The sequence below is a fragment of the Meleagris gallopavo genome, chromosome 1, assembly GCF_905368555.1.
Source record: "Meleagris gallopavo chromosome 1, MGAL_WU_HG_1.1, whole genome shotgun sequence".
Classification (NCBI taxonomy): Eukaryota; Metazoa; Chordata; class Aves; order Galliformes; family Phasianidae; genus Meleagris; species Meleagris gallopavo.
The window spans coordinates 57,167,939-57,191,860 of NC_139404.1; the positions used below are offsets into that span (position 1 = coordinate 57,167,939).

Below are 23,922 nucleotides of genomic sequence, written 5' to 3' on the forward strand. Positions count from 1 at the left end.
ATGGTTGTTGCACAGAATGACACTGAATGGTTAAAACACATACGCTCTTGTTTGTAGGGAGACATAATGGAAAGGTTTACAGTCAGGTTAATGTTTAACCTCTTAGTCTTTCTGATGCTGCAGTTGGAAAATGTCCTTTAAACTTAATTATCTGCTTCTTTACATTTACTGTTTCACAAATGAGCATTTAAAAATGTCAGTCATCTTTCTTCACAGACATCTATAATAATTTTGTACCACTCATAATGGTGCTAGTCATTTTAAGTAAATGCCACTCAGCCCACCGTGCCACTGAGAGAATCATTTATTCCCTTATTTGTTTGAGGTTTGTGTATCTCAGACCATGTAGTCCAAGGGATAATGTATTTTTTCCTTTACTCCTCCATATGTTAGAAAACAGAAATTATTTAAATCTTAACATATTATGATTTGTCATCTATATGATGAGTTTTTTAGTAAAACAAGTCGTACAAATTCCAGTAGCTATTTAAGAACGTGCTACATTGTCCTGTGGAATTAATTATTCCAAAAAAAAAGGTCTAAGATTAAAGATTGTATCATATACTAATTAATGGTTTGACAAATACAAATCTAAGAAAGTAACTTAATGTGGATTCTACATAAGGTACAAAATATCTTATCTTAAGGCACCTGTTGCCATCCCATTTTCTATATTGTCATATCATTTTCTCAAATGTTTGGTAGAGTAGGCTTAAAATTTTTGACTTGTTTGTGGGGGATATTGTGAGAGAATGCTGTTTTTATAAACAGTTGAAAAAGAAACATGAAAACAATACTGGTTTAACTACATGATAAGGATAGACCCTGTAGGAATAGATGGCAAGAAAACATTTATCAATGTAGTATCTAACTCCCTGCCTCAGGTTTCCAGCTTACTATCCAGGCTGACTGAATAGTAAGTCATCATCAGCAGAGAATGGCAGAATAACTAGGTAAAAAAAAGAAAAGAAAAACAGATAACTTAATTATTCCCATATTCTTTCTTACAGAAATGAAATATTCCTTTGCACAGGAATGAAATGCCTCTTGGGGGCCTGAGGCAGAAAGGACCTCTTGGGGCCCTGTTGTAACGGAAAGAAAGGTGAGTATTGATATCATTGCTTTTTTTTTAATTTGAATCAGGGCTGGAAACAGACAGAAGACAAATAATGTTAGGGATGTGGAAAAAACAGCACAATTCCTTACTTAAATGTTACACAGAGTGCATTAATTCTTTCTTTAATTATGTTCGAGGCAGGTATTACAAATAAGTAGACAAAAGATATAATATTTTTATTGCATAACCTAGTTAGATAAGGTCAAACATCCAAAAAGTGTCTCTCCAAATAACATTATTATTCCTACTAATAAGATATATGTATTTTCTAGCTACTCATCCTGGGTCTTGTCATTTACTATGTTTGTAGCCTAGGCTTTTTCTACTTCTGCACAATCTGAAACCAAACATAGTAACACAGATCATGATTATTTTCAGCTACCTATTTGGCAAAGACATGAGTAGAATTAACTCTTACACTATTCCTGGGGGAATCTGTCCTCATTTCCTCGTTGTCTTCACAGGTGAAGGAGGTTTGACGCTTTGCATCAATGCACTGGCTCGATTCTCAGGATACTGAGAAACTGATGCAATCTAGCCTGAACTAAGTAGAGCCAATATTCTTTAAACTCCCGTGTAAATACACAGGGACTTCAAACACAAACAGAAAGTTGAGTTTTGAACATTCTATTGAATTTGTCATAGTCATGTTGCCCATAACTTGCAATACATTCTGTTCATTCAACATTGGAAAACAGGGTGATTTTGGAGACCAAGTAAATAGTGATCCAGTGTATTCTGATGAAAAGAGTGTACTGGTATTTGGCTAAGATTAGACAACATAATAGAAAGAGGAAAAACTCATGCTTTCCATAGTTGATCTTTTGCAGACTTCTGTGGTTAGAAAGTGGTCCAATCTACCTGCATTTGTTATAAAAGTCAAGCTCACACTGTGAACGTGGATGGGTGAGGCAGAAGTTTTTGTTTTACAGAGATGATTACAGGAATTGGCAAGAGGTACTGGAGATTTCACTCTTTCTGAAAATGAAAGTCACAAACATTTTTGAGACTTACAAACTGACAAAGGTATTAGTATTAATCATGGTGAATACCAAAATTTTAGTGCTTCATTTTTGATGAACAGTTCATAGTTACGATGCTCACGTATAACTGTCTTCAGTCTATGCATTCAAGACCTCTCATAGGAATGTGGCATTTCTTGCTTGTGGACAACCAAAGCACACTCTTTAGGGCTTCTCCTGCTTCATCCCCTTGTAGCCCAAGAAAGAACAGTGGAAAGTGCTCTGGGAGAAAAGCTAGATGAAAGATTTATTTCATCTAGAACATCAAAGAACAATTTGAATTATAGCTTGTCATGAATAACGTATGTTTGTCTCCCCCTGTCCAGGCAAGTTAAAATGAAGATTGAAGTTTAAGAAATGTTTTGAATTTTTGGAAGATTTTTTATAAATTCTTTTTTTTTTTTTTTTTTTTTTTTTTTTTTTTGCTATGAAATAATTAGCCTGCATGATTTTGCCTCACTATTCTGAGTGGTTAAGTATGTTCTTACTCTGATAGGACTATTTCCTACAGCCTGAGACACTGGTGATACAAGGCAAGTGCTTGCTGCTGACATTTTCCTGATTTGTAGAAGACCTTTCTGTTTGCCACACCAGGGCTAACAAAAGTACTAAAAAAGTCTGTTCCTGGCAGGCACCCTGAAGGGACCTCTGTACACCTGAAACCCTCTCAGTTTCTGTGAAAATCATGCTGAAGTGATCATCAGTCTACACTCATCTACAGTCCAGATACAGACTCCCCTCACCAGCTCAGCTCTTGAGGCTACACATAGGGAAGTGCTTGAGATCATAGATTGTCTTCCTGGGTACTCTGCAAAGGGAGAATTGAGGAAGGCCACATTAACCAAACCTGTTCTCCATCTACTGAACTTTAAAGGTTTTGTTTCATCCGTCTAGCATTAACATGGTTTATCACTAACTTTGGAGCTAGTAGGAATCTTCTGGACTGTGGCATCCTTTAGCACTTGCTAGCTCTTAACATGAATCAAGCATGTGTGAGTTTCAATTCATGAGTGAGTTTCAGCTGGGATCCTTCCCTCCATTTCTTTCCCTTCTCTCCCTCCCTCCTTTCTTTCCTTTTTAAAACTTGTAATGTTTTCCTATTTTGTCTTATCTTTATATTTTTATTCAAGGAGCTTTTATAACACCAGTGCTGACAATTGCTACCCCAGAATATACAAAAGGCAGTTAGAGCTAATTGCTATTCAAACAATTATTTTTTCCTGCTTCCTTATGAAAACCTAATCTGCTACAGATTGAAAATCAGAAACCCATGATGCTAGCAAAATATGATCTATCAGTGCATGTGTGGAATGCATATTTTTGTTGCAGTATTTTCTATCTTTTTTGTCCTTTACTGGATACATTTCTTTATATAGTTTATTTGTAATGCATTATATTAGTGTTTATCTGTCTTCTTGTCATTTTGTATACGAGAAGTTTTGGACAGAATGGTGAATATTTGACAAACAACAGTAAATCCAATATAATCCAAATTATACAGGCTAATTAACAATAACCAGTTTTTCCATTAGAAAATGTGCACCTGTTGAGTATGTAGCATCTTCAATGTCTGTTTCTCTGTGTTGTTTGTTTTCCAGATTCACAGAATTAATCTGAGCTTTGTCTGTACCTAGCAGACAAAAATGAACAGATACTATTTGCTTGTGTTAGATTCATTTAATCCAACCTGCAAACATGCTACTTTGCAGGTTTATGTTCTTAAGAATAAATTAAATATGAGAGTATTCATGAAACCAGCAGTCGCCAGGAGAATGTTACTTAATTTTCATGAAGTGACTTGTGAATTTCCATGCATCTGCATAGGCAGTGAAGCTTGTCTCAGAGAGCGCTGAGAGCAGGGGTCTATAGTATAGGCTACATTAGTCATCTGAACTCCAATTTCAGAGTCTAAAGTCCTGTGGTAAATTGCTCTGAAAAAAATCAATAGGTCAAAAGCCCTGTGCATACCAATGACAAAACTTCTGTTGCTCTTGGTAGGTTCAGAACTTTACGAAGAGAAAAGAGAAGAGAAGAGAAGAGAAGAGAAGAGAAGAAAGAGAAGAGAAGAGAAGAGAAGAGAAGAGAAGAGAAGGAAGGGAAGGGAAGGGAAGGGAAGGGAAGGGAAGGGAAGGGAAGGGAAGGGAAGGGAAGGGAAGGGAAGGGAAGGAAGGGAAGGGAAGGGAAGGGAAGGGAAGGGAAGGGAAGGGAAGGGAAGGGAAGGGAAGGGAAGGGAAGGGAAGGGAAGGGAAGGGAAGGGAAGGGAAGGGAAGGGAAGGGAAGGGAAGGGAAGGGAAGGGAAGGGAAGGGAAGGGAAGGGAAGGGAAGGGAAGGGAAGGGAAGGGAAGGGAAGGGAAGGGAAGGGAAGGGAAGGGAAGGGAGTACTGACATCTGGGACAAGTCCCCGTTTGTTGTTTTATTGGATACATAATTATATTCCTGTGTTCCCTGCTGTAAAATGTCCCAGGATTGTGTTTGCTATTCATCACTCCGGAGGAAAGTCTTTCTCCAGTAGCCCTTTTGTAACATTCATTGTGTCCAATCAAGCGTTTCCTTCTTCCAAAAGACTGCATTCCTTTTTCTCTCCTTTGCATAAGGTCATGCAAACCTACGTAGGGCTATGACCATTGGCAAGCAGCTGTCACATACAACTTTATGCAAAACAAATCTGCAAAGTAGAATACTGAGATTAGATTTGGGTTCTAATGTGCTCCTGTGTAACTCAAATCTGTAGATGCAGTCTGCTTTGTAGGCTTTTTCTCAATACTTCCCTGCTTTTGAGCACCTGCTGCAGATCACTCAGCAAGCAACTGCATTTTGTTCATAGTCAAATGGATCTCTGTATAATAGTCAGCTTAAGTCATAAAGTGGGATCTTCAGCTGCTAAAAGCACTTTGTGAATGACAGAGAATAGCAAAAACATCATAACAAAGGACATAGTAGAAAGATCATGAACATGCACGATAAGCAGCAGAACAACTAAGGAATAAAATATCATCTTTATCATTCATCTTTTCTATGGAGAAGATAGAGATAATAGACATTCCTTTATAAACTGGAAATTAAATCTGAGGAAATAGCTGCAAGAAGCAGAGCTATTAGGATGAAATGGAGGAGGTCTTGCTGAGACAGGGTCATCATACTGCACACAGAAGGAGAGGAAATAAATAATATGACTACTATGGGTGTTTTTCTGAAATAAAATAAAATAATAAAAAATTTAAATCTTCATCATCATCATCATCCCTATTCATCTCTGATGATACTGAGTGAATTGGACAAAGTAATAAATACAGAAAAATGCACTGAGCTGCCACACACCCTCTTTCAGGCCCCCTGATCTCTTTCCCCCCGCCTCCCTTCCCTCCTCCTCCAAAATAAAATAAATAAATATTCTCTGTAATGTGCAGGTTGCTCCAAAAGTAATGCCTTCTATTTATTTGCATGGAAACTACAATAGATGCAAAGAGTGCAATAAAACTATTTGATAGAGAAAATTCGTAGCCATAAAACACTATTTTTTGACATAGTCACCTCCATTAGCTGTGCATTTTTTGACAGTAGTGAACAAGAGCCTTCATGCTGCGCTTGTAAAAATCTGCACCAGCAGAGGTGATCCACTGTCATTGTCACCACTACTGAACTGCACCACTCATAAGAGATGTTTATGGTCTACATAATAGTTCTGCAAGTATCAATGAATGTCAGTGGGTTAAATTTCTTCCCTCTGGAGGAATTCAGTTCCTCATCTTTGCTTCATCATCTCTTCAACATCTTTATCAGTGATATAGATAGTGGGATTGAGTTTACTCTGAACAAGCTTGCAGATGGCACAAAGATGAGTGGTGCAGTTGACACTGTAGAAGGGAGGGATGCTATCCAAAGGGACCTGAAAAGGCTCAAAAAGTATGTACATGAGAAACTAATGAGGTTTAATAATGCCAAGTGCAAGGTGTTGCACTTGGGTCAGTGCAATCCCAGATATGAGTACAGACTGTGCGAAGAACTCATTGAGGGCATTCCTTTTGAGAAGCACTTGGAGATTCTGTTGGATGAAAAGCTTGACATGAGCCAGCAATGGGCATGTGCAGCCCAGAACACCAACAGTATCCTGGGCTGCCTCTAAAGAGTAGCATTCTACAGGGTGAGGGAGGTGATTGTCCCCTTCTATTCTACCCTTGTGAGGCCCTATCTGGAGTATTGCATCCAGGCCTGGGGCCTGCAGCACAAGACAAATATGAAGTGGTTGGAGTGGATCTAGAGGAGGTCCACAAATGTGATCAAAGGGCTGGAGCACCTCTCATGAAGAAAGGTTAAAGGAGCTGGACTTGTTTAGCATGGAGGAAGCTCTGGTGAAAGTCTCATTGCAGACTCCCAGCACTTGAAGTTTACAAGTGGGGACAATCAACTTTTTACATGGTCTGATAGTGACAGAACAAGGGAAAATGACTTCATACTAAAAGAGGGTAGATACAGATTGCCTAGAGATGCTGTAGATGCTCCATCCCTGGATGCATTCAAGGTCAAATTGGATGGAACCCTGGGTAGCCTGATCTAGTGTTTGGTAACCCTGCCCATGGCAAGAGAGTTGGAACAAAATGATGTTTAAAGTCCCCTCCAATCTAAGCCATTCTATGATTCATATTCACTTTCGCAACAGGAACCATTTGTCAGACTGCCCCTCTGCTGCCATCTATCACAAGGCAACAAAATGTAACAATATTTTCGGGAAGGTTCAACATCTACTGCCATACCAACATCTTCTGATGTCATAGCCCAACATAATAAAATAGAAGGCATTACTTTTGAAGCAGCCCTTGCAGAAACATTAGTACAAGATTCTGAATTTCCTTTAGCTGCTTTTTGACACTTCTGTAGAGAAAGGTAATAGAAAAGCTGCCAGGAAACTAAATATCCTCTCCCTGCTGAAAAATCTCTGGGTGGCTTAGACTCAACATTTAAAAACACTTAAAAATGTGATTAACTTCAAGTTCCACAGGTGGCCACTTGTAATAGTTTAACACAAAGGGCACTAATTGAAGTCCTCTCTGTGTAAAAGGGAAAGCAAAAGGGAGTTCTGTGTTTCACTCTCTCTCAAAAAAAAAATCAATGAAAACTACAGGAAATTTCTAAGACACCTGATGGATTGGAGATTGGTTCCTACAGTTCAGTCACTGAACACACACAGAGTGGAAGATATAATGCAATATTCTCAATGGCAACAGCGCTCTGTCCTGAAAGATGCAGAGGGAAAGAATCATTGCTGAGGGAAATGTGTGTAAATTCCTTCAACTCACATTGTTCTGTGCAACTTTTGGGGATTTACCACTGTAATGTTGGGGGCTGCGATTAGACACCTGTCCAATAGACAGTCACTTTCAATACCTCTTCATTTCCCATCAGCTATGACTCAGAAGGTAAGTCCATGGAGTGCTATATTCAGCAAACCAGAAATATCTGAAATCTAGAAGAGATTTCCCATCCGAAAATGCTTTTGTCTAGAGAGAGATGCAACTTGGAAAGCAACCTGAGAGCAAGTCATGTGTCCATTTGATATCCTCAAGTATACTACTTGTGAGGGGAGATTAAGGGTAATGGGTTTGATTGGTCTGGAGGAGAGATGGCTAATGGTGACCTGACAGCAGCCTGCCCTCCTTTAGGGAAGTTATGGAGAAGATGGAGCCAGACTTCTAATAGTGGCATATGGTGGAGCGTTGAAAGAAAACAGGGTATGGTTTTGATGAGATTTAAAGAGAAATTATTTCAACATTTGGAAAGGAAAGCTGTGTATCAGGTTGTCCAGAGGTGTTTTATAGCCTCCATCCTTGGAGTTTTTCAAGCTAAAATGAGCATAAATCTTAAGCAATCTGGTCTGAGCTTGACACTGAATTTCTTTGTGCAGGAAGTTGGAACAGAGACCTTTGGAGACTCCTTCTGTTTGAACAGTTTGGAGCTCCTGCAGTTATGTGATGCTAGTATATGCCTTGAAATTCACTGTTAAAAGGGTCAGGGAAGCAGGATCACATTTGCTCTTATTTAATAAGAAGTCAGATAATATGAACAAAACCTATACGATTGCGCATAAAGTAATTTGAGAATCTGGTGAAAGGATGCTAGTGAGAAAATTATCAGCATAATGCAGATCCTTGGCTTCTTACTCATGATGAATCTATAGAACTTAAGGCTCCCATAGTATTTGGGCTATGTGAACAAACTGCCATCAGATTTGCTCAGGGGGACTCACTGGCCTGTAGCCTCCATTACAGAATGTATGCTAGTTCCTAGGGGCTGGAACTAAGAGATTGTCCCCATAGGATCAGAAAGAATGCCCATGTGTCCTGATTTCCTTAGCTCTGATCTGCTCTTGATCACTAATCACCTATTGCCACCAGTCTGAAAGAGCGGAACCCCAAGGATAGATGGAAAGGCCCATGGAGTGTGTTTTTAAGGAGCACTCATCAGATTCACGAATCTGTCCCACTTCCAATTTTCCTGATGCAAAGCCTAATATGAGGAGGTTATCTGTGAGGGGAATGAAGCTGTGTGCAGCTGATAATCAACCATAAATGTGTCTCCCCAGGTACAACCCTCAGATCATATTAGAGTAAAAGGTCTTTAAACAGATTAATCTGGCCCCAGGTTTGCCCTTAGCCCTTTCTTCTTTCTTTGACCTACCACAGATTAACATAACTACTGTAATAAAGCAAGTGAAAAGATCCCAAACTCTAGTTAATCTTCCAAACAAACACTAGCTAACATATAAGCTAGAGAAATTGGTATTTTAGCAGTCCTAGCTGACACATAGAATACTAGTTAATGGCATCATAGGGAGGCAAACCTCTCCATCTGTACTATATGATGTGCATTTTTTCCCTTCCCTCCTATTTGCTTTTACCAGTAGCAATAACAGCTGCCTATCTCTGATCCCAATCATACAGGCCTTGAAGTATCAGCTTTTACCTCTCTAAGTATAATGGCATTTATGTGAACGTAGTCTACAGTAGTCGTTATGCTTAGTTCTATTTTCCAGTATAAAAACTCAATACAGAAAATAGACAGGCTTGTTGTACTATCACATGAGCTGTTAACATAGTGCTCCCAATTTTCATTTATAATTGAATTGTGTGATGGAATAACAATTCACTCAATATGTAGTCCAAAAAATTATATTGATATCCAGCAAATAGTTACCTCCAGAATTGATCCTATTCTGGTTACACCAAGGGTAGATCAGTATTCTCTTTTTTTTTTTTTTTAGCTATCAAAATAGTATTAAAAGTATAACTTGCAAAACACTTGCATATGAAAGAACTTGCAGGATGCATCAGGGCAGAACCACTATACCAGAAGGGATGATGTCATTACAGACAGTGACACAAAATTTTGAAGGAAAAAGAGTTTTACGGTAAAAAGCAAAGGCAGATTGAACTTGTCTGGAATCAGTTTCTGACTCTGAAAAATGTGGTGCAACACATCACACCTGACAACAAAGGCACACGTGTCACCCAAATACTAATGATTATGGCAATCTGTTTTTCTATTACATTCTTCTGTTTTTACATTTTATCTGTTTCTCCTGCTCCGAGTTTCTCTTGCAACAAGGCATGAGGGTTATCTCACTCAAAGTTGCACAAAGCCAGGTAGAATAGACACTATAGCCAAAACTACACTGCATGCAGTTTTGCATTCTGGTTTGTTTTCAGACAGAACATCCAGTGAAATGTTCATAGGCTGGTTTTATCTCTAGGTCTATGGTACACAGAGCCCAGAGCTGAGATCTGGTGAGATTTGTGAGCATGTCACTGATGGCAAATATTTCTGTGTACATAGACATTAAGGGAGGGCAAGAACAATGTTCAAAAATAAAGGAAAAAGCAGGACTTGAAAAGGCAGTAAGAGAAGATCAGAAGATTCACTGAATGCAATGGAGTTGAGATAAAACCTGGATGAAAGTCTTGAAATGATACCATGAAGTTAATGTGAGCCTGGCAGAACTGGCTCAAATAAGGCTGAAATAATAAATGCTTCTTGCATATCATTTCCACTCTCCTTCATCTTTATGAATTGAATGTAAGTTAACCCTTATTCCATATTGCTGTGTTCAGTGAAACAGTGAAGAAGGAAGCGTTGAGCTCCAGCTGTACTGACAAGAATTGGCAAGGCCCTGATAGGCTTGCAGTGTTTTTCCAAAAAAAAAAAAGCAACAAAGTCCAAGAAGACTCCAGCAGCCACCACCTTCCTCTCTTCAGTTTATATATTATTGCCTCATCTGCCATGACATTGGAGCCATTGGTACTTTGATAAATGGACTAAAAAGACACTGAAGTTCACTGTAGCCTCATTAAGTACCATTGCATCCTCAGCCAATATACAGCTTTGTATATTTCTGAAGAAATTTAATTCCCAATGTATCACAACAAAGGGAACTTAGCCTCCTGCAGGGTTGTCTCTTTCCTCTCTTGTGAGGGCAAAACTAGGCCAGTGACACGAGTGATTAATTCACTGGAATATGGAATCTCATCAAGTTCTGCTTTTAAAGATGAACGTCTGTCCCAGAGCCAGTTTCTAGTATCTCTTGGCTTTTCTATGATGCCTATCCTGCTTAGTATTTTTGCAAGCACCATAAAAAGACAACATATACCTTTAGACATACAAGTATTTTTTAATTTAATAATATCTGATCCTAAGCCTGAGAGCAAACACAGCGCTATCAACAGGACTGCTTACGAGCAGAGCCTCATCCCAGATGGTCCCTCAGGACTTGTCTAAGCTAGTATCTACAAAAGTGTAAACTGGAGGTTTTCTGGAACAGTATCTTCCATTCAATAAGTACTGGGAAATATCACAAGGAGGATGCTATGGATAAAAAACAGACTGGGAAATTATCCTCCTTTTTCTGTTCAGGTTCTAACTGAATGCTTGTACACATAACTGCATATTGTTGGTTTAATTCTCTTTTTTAGTATTTTAATTCATCTTTAAACTGTGGTCAGGCAAAAAATATTAGCATTCAACTTCTGAATGCTGAGAAAAGATTACTTCTGAGCATTTGCAGAATTAGGCTACTTAATTATTAAGTTTTCATTATGAGGAGCAGTTGGAATATTATTGTACTAACAGATACTCACAAACCCAGAGAAGATTCTGTTCACTGATGACAGCACATCTCAGACTGTTTTAAGAGGTCAGCTTCTGATTTATCCAAAGTCCTCATTACTTATGCCTTTCTGATACTATTTGCATGAGTGCTCTAAGAAGTAGTATTGATGAAAACAAGGATTTAAATAATTTTTAATTGCATATTCACCAGTAATTCTGTGTGATGTACAGGTGCTTTAAAATGCAGTTTCTTCTTAAAGTCTTTTCATTTCACTTCCAGTCCTTGTCAAAATTGCTAATATGTTTCTAGCTAAATCTCATATTTCACTAAAGAGTTTTGAAATTGCATGAGATATTCATATGAAGAAAAAAGAAAAAGAGAAAAGCATCAAGGCAGTTGATGGATATTTATACCAAGGGCATGCAGTCTTTTCAGAAAATGCCAGCATCTGGCATTTTTCACTGAAGAACTGTACAAGTGTTGCCAGTTTGAATGTTTCAGTTAAGAGAATCTAACGTTTCACTATTGCAGTCCTGAAGAAAGGTCATTGCTTCCATAAGAGCTGCATTCTTTCTAAGGTAGACAGCAACATATAAAGGTGGTTTCCATCATCAGCCTTGGTATGAGTGGATCATGCCATACACTCCCACACACCACAGGAGGCTTACAGACTTTGCACTTCAAAAAATCAATCTTGCCGTTTGCTACACTCTCTTAAATTTACCAGATCTCATTTATTTTGAGAAGGTAGTTTGTGCAGGACAGCTTCTGTGGAAAAAAAGTGTCTTTCTATAAGCTTAAATATTACCTACAACCACGGCTTGTACTGGTGATTTGCTTTCCTACAACATCTCGTGCACAGTTTACCTGTCTTGCTGCTGTATTTTTTGTCACTGAATTGTTTGTTCATAAATCATATTTGGTGGGAGTGGTCTAGTGTATACCGGAATCTATTTCTTACTCATGTGTGTTCTTTCACTGTCTTCCTGACAAAATTAAGTCTTTAGACACTATGCGTAGTGTATGTGTCAAGCAGTCATTGCTGATCAAAGACTTGCATAAAAGATGGAGGTAGAAACCTGCTGGAAGGAATGTGAAGAATGATTATGCCTCCAAGGTGCAGAGGGAGGTTTTGTATGATTGCCAGATCTGCACCTAAGAGTCTGAACTTTCTGGATGAAGGGAGCACAGATATTGTAAAGAGGAAAAGCACAATTGTCTTTGGACAAAAAGATGAAAGAAATGGTAAGGATAATGCTGGAGAACAAAACTGAAGTAGGGATATAGAAGAAGACAAAGAAATGAAAGAAGGGGAAAAAAAATGGAAGGAAAAGCACAGTAAATTAGAGCAGAAAAATAGAGGAGGACTTTGTGATACACAGAAGAGAGGAAATAGGTAGGGAAGAGGATACAGAGTGATACAAGGCTGTGACCTAGATTTTTAAACTGTTAGTTCTTCATGGCCAGTTTGTACAGCAAGAAGGATATGCTGCTGTTTCTGATTATAGAAAGGGTAGTAGATGTAGTTGGACAGATGAACAAATGTTTAATTACCTCCCTTCAAAAAAAATTTTTTTTTTAATTTAATCCCAAACTGTTAAATTGTGTTATGATTATCAAGATTGCAATGTTAATTAAGTAAGTCAAGAATTTCTGCAATCAAATCTACCTGCATACCCTGAAATCAGACTTTACCTAGACAGTGATACTGTTTTATGTAGAGTTCCAATATGGTCACACTGAAGAACAGAGTAACCTCAAGAGAACAAAATGTAAGTGTGAAGGAATTGGTACTAAGAGAATATCTGGTCTTCATGCAGCAAAGTTCCAAAACTACATCAAGTATGATGCTTGTAGTGAAGAGAGAACCAAGAACTACGTTTTCATAATTATTTATTCACAACATTTGCTTTATAAATGTCCTTTATAAAAGATACTGAAAAGCATGAAGTACCACGTAGAAAGAGAACAAAAAAATATATCAAAGAATTTTTACTCTTGATCAATTGTAATATGTTTTGACAGCAATTGTTTAGTACTTTTTAGCATGAATACCAGTTAGACTGTCATCATAAACACCTCTCTTTTGCTTTATGAAATCCTGCAAGAAATCATGTTACAGAAAAGCTCACATGAATCTCTATACTTTCTAACCCATTGATTCCTCCATTTTCACAACTGATCCTCTGATGCCATTAGAAAGAAAACTGCTGAAAATATTCCAAAAGCATTTGCTTCTCTACAGATTGTTTTATACATATGACAGTGTTTTACGTCCTTTGTATCCACCAAGCTGTGCACCGTCTCTCACTGTTCTATCATTTGCCATCCTCCTTGGATATCTCATTTAGGGTTTGAAAACTCCACAGGGCTGCTTTCAAACTAATATTCTATTTTTTTTTTTCATGGACACTTCTCTACTTATAAGAAAAATCTTTCTGGAGCAAGCTTCTAAAGCACTGTTCTGCCTGATATTTGCTTTTTCTCTGAATGTCTACTTCCAATTTCTTAGATATTTAGGAAATGAAAAGGACACTTGAGACCTGAATAACTGCACTGCTTGAAAGATGTTTAAGAATTGTCTTGTCAAATGGCTTGTGTTCTCTGGTTTCAGAGCTTATGTCATCATGCCAGTCCTATTCAAACACTCTCCACCTTTTACTGAAATAAGTAAACTGAGCACCAGATATCTGAGGAGATCAAATACTTTTAATTCTAAATCATCTGTGAGCACATAGTAGCAGCACTCAGCGGTAAAAATATTGTTCTCTGATCACTGTCCCACTCCCTTAAATCTTTGCCACACACTTTGCCAAACCACAGGGTTTCCTCTTTCCTCCTCTGTCGGCTTTTTAGGTATTGTATAAGCAGGGCTTTTACCAGCTCTTGCTCTTCTGGTATTTATTACTCACCAGTCTGCTAGACTGTGCTGGAAGTCTATTAGATGAAAGTCCTCAATAAATTCACTGTTTATCTTTTGCTTTTTTTACTAGTTGGTAAGTGAGAAGGATTTGAATCAGGTTGCCTCATCATCATGATCTTTACCTTGAACAGCCTATGGTCCCATTCATACTAAACTTATTCACAGATTTGATATATTTTTAGGGTTTCAAGATTTGCCCCAGACAAGCATCATTTTACATTATGTATTCTAAAAATATTTGACTGCTGTCAGAAAAAAAAAAAATTGTTATATTCTCTCTCTAAAACCTTCTTTTTGGTATTTGGATTATTTCATTTCTAATCAAATTCATAAATACTTGAAATACCACTTTAAAGTATCTCTTCAATTGAAAAGGTGACAACTTTAAGGAAGTTACCTACATCTAAGTACTTCTTTAGCATCCTCACATGACTACATAGAATCATAGAATCATAGAACCATAGAATCAACAAGGTTGGAAAACACCCACAGGATCACTCAGTCCAACCATCCACTGTTCACCAATAGTTCTCACAGAACCATGTCCCTCATTACAACATTCCTGGAACACCTCCAAGGTCGGTGACTCCATCACCTCCCTGGGAGGTGGTCTGTTACATGACAGAGATTGCTCTGTTTTGATTATTGGGACCCAGTATATCAGCAACTTTAGAATGAACAGAAATTGTATCAGAAAGTAAAGAAAAAGAAAAGAATGGAATCTAGATCATCAGTCACCACAGTTTCTGATCCCATGACAATACTTATGACAATCCACTATGCACAAGAATGATCAGGGTAAATTCTTTTAGCACAGTTCCGTGGGAAATATCAGAGATTTTCAGTCATTCCAGTCTAATATTTTTTTTTTCTAGTAAGATAGACTTTGATATCAACAGAAAAGAGCCCATTCTGGATTGTCCCAGAAAAACAGTGATGTACTGTGCTCATCATATGCCTTCTAGTATGATTCATATTTTTCAGCATTATGGTAATACCTATCTTCAGGAAAATCCAAGCATAATTATCTAGTGAATCTGTGTTCACAGAAAAGTGTAGTTCCCTTTTGTGATGTTTCATAAACCCACTCAGGATTCCACAATCTGGAATAATAGAATTAAGTGGTAGGAAGTAAAAAAAATAGTCAGAAGATATGGAAGTCAAAGAGAGGACAAATCAGGAAGAAGTCCTTGCTCATGGATTGCTATAGAAGCTGTGTGTGTGGAACAGTATGATAACATGGGAACACAAGCTCTAATATGCCAGCATGCTGTTAAATATTGTCTGCCAGCAATAGTTACCATTTAGTTACTGCAGAACAAAATAAAAGTGGAATAGAGAGATTTCATACTAAAACTGGCTGATGTTAAATTATGTTTACCTTAGTTAGCAACCTTATCTTCAGCTTTATAATGAATGAAGATAGAGAGGTCCTTTCACAGTGATTTGTCTCTTCAGAGTAGTCAGCCCCTAAAGCCTATATCTCCTCTGTCTTAAGTTCCTAACCCGAGGATCTCAGCTGGCTGTCTCTGGATCAAAAGTGTGAATCTCCACTGTGACAAAAAAAAATGTGTTGTCTAGTCTCTGCTATCCAGTTTAATTCTAGAGAGTACTTCAATCTCTCATCTTTGTCTTATCTCTACTTCACAACTTAATGTGCAACCTCATGTAGAGAAAATTGACAGTCAATCAGGTATGTCATAAATATTTTGGAACGAGCGAGGTAAACCACATGACAATGAACCTGGCCAGCAAGCCTCCCTTTCAAAATGCTTTTTATTACGTTCAGTTGCAAGTATCATTTCCCTAATGCAGCCCATTTTTCTTGTGCTGGGTTACAAATCAAATCCGCATACACCCATGCTCCCTTGGAACTTAAGAGGACTAGCAATGAACAACTCATGGCAAATGCACTGTTATAAAACCACAATGTGTTCTCTGCAACTTATTCTTCCAATTTTTGATTTTGTTGCTACAGAAGAGATAACAACAACTGATGTTCTACAGACACATTGCCTTGGCTTGTCAGGCAGATGTTTCAGATGCTGGAACAGTAGCAGGGGGACTTGGTGAAACATAAAAACTGTGGTAAGATCTAAACATTGTGCAGTGGTTACATAGTTGAGAATAGATAAAGGAAAATGGATTATTGCTAAAGGAAGCAGAGTACATTTGCTGGTACTTCAGTAGCATGATAACTTTCACCTGGGAGGGAGAAACGTATGTTTGTGTACTTTGTGAGGAGTGGAGGAACAAAGAAATGAGAAAAGAGCAACACTATAGAGGATAATAATGGAAGTTTCTAAGCAAGTAGTTGCTCAAATTCTCATCTGGAGTCAAATTGAGGTAAGAAGACAGTGATGGCTGCCATGATACAAGTTCAGTATCTATTTGCATCAGTAGCAAAGTGAATTTGCCCTCTACCATCTTCTGACATGAAGAAAAAAACTCTGCCTTTCAGCACTTACTAAAACTAAACCATGACAACTTCTACTAAGGTTAATATACTGTTCTTGTTAATGTATCCCAGAAACCCAAATCAAATCATCTGCCTAATCTCAAATTCTAAAGCACATATTTTTGAAATGTCAAGATATTTACATTTTCTAATCCTGTCACAATAGCAGGCAGAAAGTTCTTTCTCTTTACTACAGAATAAGCTTTTCTGCTTCTTGTTTGTCCATTGAATCATGAAAGATTCAAGTGCAGCTTACATTTCAAAACTCTTTTGAATTATGGTTTTCACTACCTCAAAATTTAGTGATTAAATAAAGAAATAACTTATTTCACTAGAAGGAAAAAAGCTTCATCAAAATATTTACCATTAAATAATCTAAGCAATTGTTTAAAAGCTACATATTGGCCATACTGAGTTAATATTTTTCCCTCTAAACATTTTGTATTGAAATTGCTTTCACCTCTTCTACATCTACAATTTTTTTTTGTTTGTTTGTTTGTTTGACCTAGTGAGGGATCAGAGACCAACACTTATTAATTTGAAGAAAAAAATGGAATGGATGTAGTGATCAAAGGAAAGACACTCACTGTTAGAGGTTAAACTGGACTCTTACACTTTACCATCTTTACAAACAGGGGGACTTAAGAGAAATTTGAAACTGCACAGAAATGAATGAGATATGAACAGAAAGATGTTCATGTACTACACACATAGCTGCAGAACTCACTGACACATGAATAGATAGGGATTAAGGGTTTAGAAGTATTTTTTAAAAAAAGAACATATATACTCATGACAGGTATACCTAAAATGTTCACCTATACATATAAAATGTATAAGAGAGCATGCTGGCCTTCTAGTTCACCTGTGTGTAGATTTCAGGTTTTAGAATCATAGAATCATAAAATCACCAAGACTGGAAAAGATCTCCAAGATCATCCAGTCCAGTTGTCCACCTATCACCAGTATTTCCCACTAAACCATGTCCCTTAGGATAATTTCTAAACAATCTGACTTATAAACATTTGTTTATTTTTTTCATTTATTTATTCATTCTGACTTGTAAACATTTATTTATTTATTCATTCAGTCAGTCAGTCATTTATTTTGACTATTTATTTATTTATTTATTTATTTATTTAAATGTAGTGACGACTAGTCACCCTGGCATTTATTTAGAAGTATCTGATTTCTCCACCAAGATTCTCTGAAATACTGTTAGGCAGGACTGAACTGATATTACAAACTCTTTGAGAAAATCCAATGTTCTCACAGGTCATCACTGTTTGACAAGCGCAAGTTGTACTGGAGTCACCCTTGAGTATGCATATTTTTTAGCCTTTGTCACACCATTAGATCTCTCAAAGATTTCATTCTCTTGAAAAAAATGTACTTCCTCTCAGAAACCTTTGGTGTTCTGTGGACCTTAACCGTGGTCTTGCTTTGTGTATGAGGTAAGAAGGCTTGGGGGAGATAATGCTCTGGCTTTTGTTGCTAGGCGTACTTACACTAACATAACTGCAATTACCCAGAGTGCTAAAAGGACTTACCCAATATATAGTTTGAGTCAATGTTTTGCAATTTCAGTAATATGAATCATGAATCATTCATTAACTGAATAATATTTTTGATCAGTTAACATTAAGGTGTCCTCTGTTATTTTATTGAGGTCACTGATATTGTTTTATGTGCGTTATAATTATATTGAGTTTTATATGGTATTCTCACTAAAACAAAACACATTATTTGCTTCAGTTCAAACTGTTTTTTACTTAGGAAAGAGAATATGGAAATGGAGAAGAGTCTTAAATGTGCAGCCTATGATATCTCCCCAGTTTTGTATGAAGTACCATTCCTTTGCTCACAGGTCTAAGAGAGAGAATGCTGAGATATCAAAGGATGAAAAGGAAGTTAGTGATGTATTTGCTTGCTTGATGTTTCATATCCTCTTTTGCTGTAAATTGGCATGCTACTTTAAAGCTAGTAGAGTTTTGGTTACCAGAAGAAAAAAGCTAACAACTTGGATTTGAGCAGGGCTCCATTCCCCAGACAGTACACTTCCAGGCTGCCTATCACTCAGTCAGACACTACAAAATTCAATTTAATTGCAGTGTTTGGTTACTCCATAAAGGTTCCAAAGATGATGTAGCCCCAGGATACATTCCCATCATTCAGTGTCAGCAGAGAATAAAAGGGTGCAGGCAAAGGGACCTAACTTTTCAGAGATCTGAGTAGGCCATTTTTTTTCTATGCTGACTTAGTTTTTATTTTTCTTCCAATGTATCCAAACAAAGAGTTGAGAAAATTCTCTCTCAATTTTGCACAGGCTCATGGCTTATATTTTCTGGATATAGTCATCCCCATGCTCTGTTAACAAAGGAATGAAGGCAAAACTTCAGCTTCCTGAGAGAGCACTACGGCACCTTTAACTGGATAATAATTGATGCTTTTATGGAGTCCCAGATCATTTATTTATATTGAACACTTCAATGGCTTAATCACTCCTCAAACAAGATGGAGAGAAATAATAGCTTGATAGACTTCACCATTCATGAAATGCAGAGCAAGCAAGCCATCATGAAGATATTTTGATTATATTTTGTCAGAAGGATATTGGAGTACAAAGAAACAGTCTTCCTTCACTACTTTCAGTTAGGGAATTTATACAAATCTAAATTTGTTTATTATTGAAAATTGCACTTGGGTCCAAAGATTAGACATCCAGAAGCTAAGAAAGGGAAGAATGATAGGGAAATATGTAAGAATGAAGACTAGCAGAACACCATGGACACTAAGGAGAGAGATTCATTACTTGTGATGAGGCTTGGAAAAGAAAAACCACTTAGAAAATGTAAGAGAAGAATGGGAGAGGAAAAAAGATTCTTGTGTTTCATTAACTCTTTGCTTTGTTCAAATTTAATGTGGCAAGATTTTGTGCAGTACCAATGGACACATATCAGAGCAGTTAACTTTCCATTGATAGATGTTCTCCAGACATACTTTCTCTAAATATTCCTCCCTATCTTCTACAAATGCATTTCTAAAGGAGAAGCATAAAGACTCAAATAAATGGCACATGGTATGGATTACGAATGCAGAAACATGGCTTTTGATGAAATTAAAATGTTTTGTCATAAATTAACTTTATTTGAGTTGAATTCAAGCTCTCTAAACTCAGATGCTTTCTCATGATTCTATGATTCTACAATCATTTTTGTTATGTGGTATGAAATAGCACATGCAGAGGGTTGTAAGTGTCACTGTATCTCCACTGCAAACAAAGTTGTGTTATTACATATGAATGCAAATGTGTTACTTTTTATCTCCTAACAGTATATCATAGTATGTCCTGTTACAATCCCTGGTAGCAAATTGATGTATGCAATTTGAACAATATTTTATTTTATTTTATTTTATTTTATTTTATTTTATTTTATTTTATTTTATTTGCAATTTATGTTGTAGACTGCAGAATTCTGATGCTGCTAAGGTGAATTCTATTGAAGGAATAAAGATAAGAAGCATTTAACTGGCCTTTGGTGCATGCTGGAAAAGGTCAATAGCTTGTTTGCCACCTTGGTTGGCATTGAATATCTCAGAATGGGAATTAAATAAGATACTTCCAAAAAGTACTTTGAACTTGATTTATTCTGTTGCCATTTAAAGTCTATTAAAAATACTCTTGGCATTTATTGTAATGCAGTCATGGTGGGACAGCAGCATGAAAATCTTGCCATCCTAAAAGCTCTCCACACACTTTGCTGACAATAGGATCATGCCCCAGGTTTCCACCTAGGTACCTTTTTCAGTAATAATATATTTTCTGCAATCAGTCAGTTTCCAAAGTAGGAATGGACACTGCATGCAATTTATACAAATAGAATCCTTTTTTAAATCTTGTCAAGCTTTTAGAATCATTAAAACTCCCTGCAGTGAGAAGCTTCAATTTAATTAAATGTTGCATAAAATTATATTTTTTTTCCCTACTGTACATTTGCTGCCTATTAATGCATCCTGTATTATTGAACTCAAGGTAAACAGACATCTCTCTCTGCTGTTCTCCAGGCAATTCATTTGTTTTTATAATACTGTCAATGACTGATTCAACTCTTTCCTTTTAGACTCATCTCTCCCAGCCTCTTCCCTTCCTTCTTATACTCATATTTTCCCACTTGACCTTAGACACTAGATAGTAATGGCTTCCATTTCTATATCTTCTTCCCTAAGAAAATTGAAAGCAGAAAAGCAAAAATGGGAGGGCTGAAACTGCTGTTGTTGAAACACTTCACAATACAATTTATTTATTTCCTCCTTCTTCCTAGTTTTGCCCCCTACTAGATAAACTAGAGATCCTTAATTGCCTTTTTTTCTTTTCTTCACACCCCTCCCCACCCCCCATAAAGATTACCCTGATTTCCAAATCTGTCAGTGTACACGTATAGTCTCAGGTGGGTCTATATTTACCATCCTGGAATATAATACAATTCATCTGGAGTACCTTTTAGTCCTACATATACCGTCTTAGGTAATCTAATCATTGTCATTTGATAATTTTGCCAACTCAACATTTCTGTTTAGCCTATTGATTTTTCAGTTGCTAATAATTGCAACTAAGAGCAACTGATCCAGGTGGCAGTCCACTTACGAGTCGAACCTTATGTATAGTTTTGACATTATGTCATTTCTGTTGGCTTCTGTCTCTTTGAGCCATATTTTCCACACTGCAGAAATAAGCTCTGATGAGACCGAAGGATGGATATTAAAAGTCCTTTGTTTATCCGGGACATATAAAAATCAAGTCTTAATATGATGCGTGGATATTTTTGTACTTCAGAGCCTGAATGCTGTAAAACCACACAGTAGTCTGAATAACTTCTCAGACAGAGAAATAAGGAAAATTAAATTGCCTTCCTGTGGGGAATATTTATAACTTGTTTTCAACCCACATTGATGAAATTTTGACATCTTAACTATTTTCACATAAAAGAAAGTGGAAAACAATCTCAATTTATAAATATTGCACTGCAAAATGCTTAGTCTTTTGATCAAAGAGAAGAATATTAATCTCAAAAGCCTGATATGTTTGATATTTGATATTTGAAAATACCTACAACATTTCTGACAAATGGAAGTACCAGTGCTTTTTTTTTTTTTTAAGTTGTAAAGAAGTCTAATTTGAAATGTTCTGAAAAAGTCCTATAATTTTTGTTATATAAATATATATATATTTTTTTTGCTTTTTCTTTGATATTCCAATATTTTGAAGGGAAAAATTTCCTTCACACACCCCCCACCCTCCCTCTATTTTTTTTTCTTCCAGAAATAAAGAGAAAGAAACCTTTTAGAGAGGACTCTCACTTGGTTTCCTGCTGGTATATAATACATTCATGCAAACTATGTTCTCCCAGTGTGCCAGGGAAGGGGTATTACGAAGAGATGTCCATTACAGAAAAGCACAATGTCTTTCTACATTAACTCATAAATTCCCTTAATTTCACTTAGTTATACATCTTAGACTAGGGATTATTGATGACAGTTTTCCTTAATTGTGCCTAGATTTCATTTTCATTAAAATATTTCAGATAAATTATGATGGTGCTGTCTTTATTTGTTGTTTTTGTTGTTAATTTAATGTTGGGGGATTAACTGAGAAGAAAATTGTGTTTAGATGTGGAAATGGAGCCTATTATCCTGGTAATTGAAACTAAATTTTGGTTTTGAGTTCAGGTAAATATCTGTAATATTTATTAAAGAAACAAACAAGCAAAGTACTAAGAAGCAATCAAACAAACAAAAAAAGGTGATGGGATTAAATTAAATGTTCTGATTACATTGGTTTACCTGAGTGGGAGAGTTCTGTGGCAAAATATATGCCACAGTCAAAATTTCAAGAGGGTTTCCTCTCATCTTGGCCACTGCAGGCATGTAGCTCATCATCCACTTACACTTCAGTTCAGACCTGGAGGCACGTAGCAAAGGCAAACTGAATCAGCTAACAGTGTATATTAATGGGCATTAAAATCATGCAAGCATTCTCTTTCAAGAGTCAAGATTCTCTATGTCATTGCAGTTTAATGTTTCTCTGAGGAGAGCTTCTCCTCATTGAAGTGTTAGCATAAGGCATAACTCCAGCATTGTTACTAGCTGAACTCCTGCACACACACAGCAGTCCCTTGCTTGAATTAAGCAGTGATTAAAATTTCTTTATTGTGTTTTGCATCTGTGCCAGAATATCAAATGTAGTGTCTGGTGTCTTGCATATCTGGATGTAGAGGCTTGCTACTTACTGACTTGTAGTCTGCTGTACTGCATCAGAGTTGAATTAGCTGGTTTATTGTGGGCCTAGACAAAAAGCTGAGCAATGCTTATTTTCGGAGAACCAAGGGGAAATCCAACCTCTTGCTGTTAATCCCTGCACAGAGGTTGTCACTAGCCAATCTCTCCCTACAGCTTCAGTGTTTGCAATGTGACCATATTTGCCCAAAGGAGGTTGGCTTCAAAGGAATCAAGCTTCCTGTAAGGGTATGGACGCATGACTGGAGTCAATTGAGTTACTGAGACTTAACAAGTAGCCTCCAATCAGTTGATGAACTATAACTCAATAAGACACAGAGATTTTATTGCTTTTAATTGCATATTTCCATCTTTGGTAACCTGAATTAACCCTGCACTAGCAATGTTCTTCCCAGAGAAAATATGATGGTATATGAGCAGAAAGACATAAAAGGGGAAGAGGGAGATTCATTGGTTCAGATTTGTGACATATGATTTATCTGGCTCACTGCTGCAGTATTCTTTAGAGATAGGGAAAGGGAAGCTTGTGGGAGGTGGCTTTGAGCATATAAATTAGGCACGCTTACTTTGAGTCTTTGATCACAAGCCATTAGGAGGAACAGCCAGCCAAATCAACCACAAATGCTTTCTTTGGACATTGTGCTCACACAAAACAGAAAGTAGGGTTTTGGAAGACATGTCATGTGTCTTCTTGAACAACAAATGATAGATTTTTCCCCATGATTTGATGTTTGATGCCAGCAGGCGGTACAAATATTCACATATTCTGGTTTAATTTTACTAACCATATGCATATAACAAAAATTAACACTTTAATTAAAAATTTTACCTCCTTGAATTTTTTTTTCCCTTCTAAATATGCTCCGTAAAAGTCTCTGAGAAGTTTCTTGCTGGCAGGCAATTTCTCACTTTGAAGCAGTAGTTTTATCCTGATACATAATATGGTAATTAAAAGCATCAGGTGATGCAAGAGGATTTCTCCACACTATTGAATCAATGGAGCCTTCTGAC

General features: G+C 37.0%; 1 protein-coding gene and 1 long non-coding RNA gene across 6 annotated transcripts in view; one reads left to right on the plus strand and one right to left on the minus strand.

The window, feature by feature from the left end:
- CHRM2 (cholinergic receptor muscarinic 2) overlaps window positions 1-23,922 on the minus strand; it is a 93,945-nt gene that overhangs the window by 17,954 nt on the left and 52,069 nt on the right. For 3 of the 5 annotated variants that reach the window (XM_085229110.1, XM_085229096.1, XM_085229104.1), the window contains one exon: window positions 22,459-22,576. The exons of 1 other annotated variant lie outside the window; for it this stretch is intronic. The gene's annotated coding sequence lies outside the window, so the exon portion shown is untranslated. Of the gene's footprint in view, window positions 1-1,535; window positions 1,894-22,458; window positions 22,577-23,922 lie in introns of those variants that run through there. One more of the 5 variants, XM_085229118.1, reaches the window with a different exon arrangement.
- Window positions 806-4,228, plus strand: LOC146545342 (uncharacterized). Its single transcript, XR_014884614.1, has 3 exons — window positions 806-916; window positions 1,011-1,102; window positions 4,138-4,228. It is a non-coding gene; the product is annotated as an uncharacterized LOC146545342 (long non-coding RNA).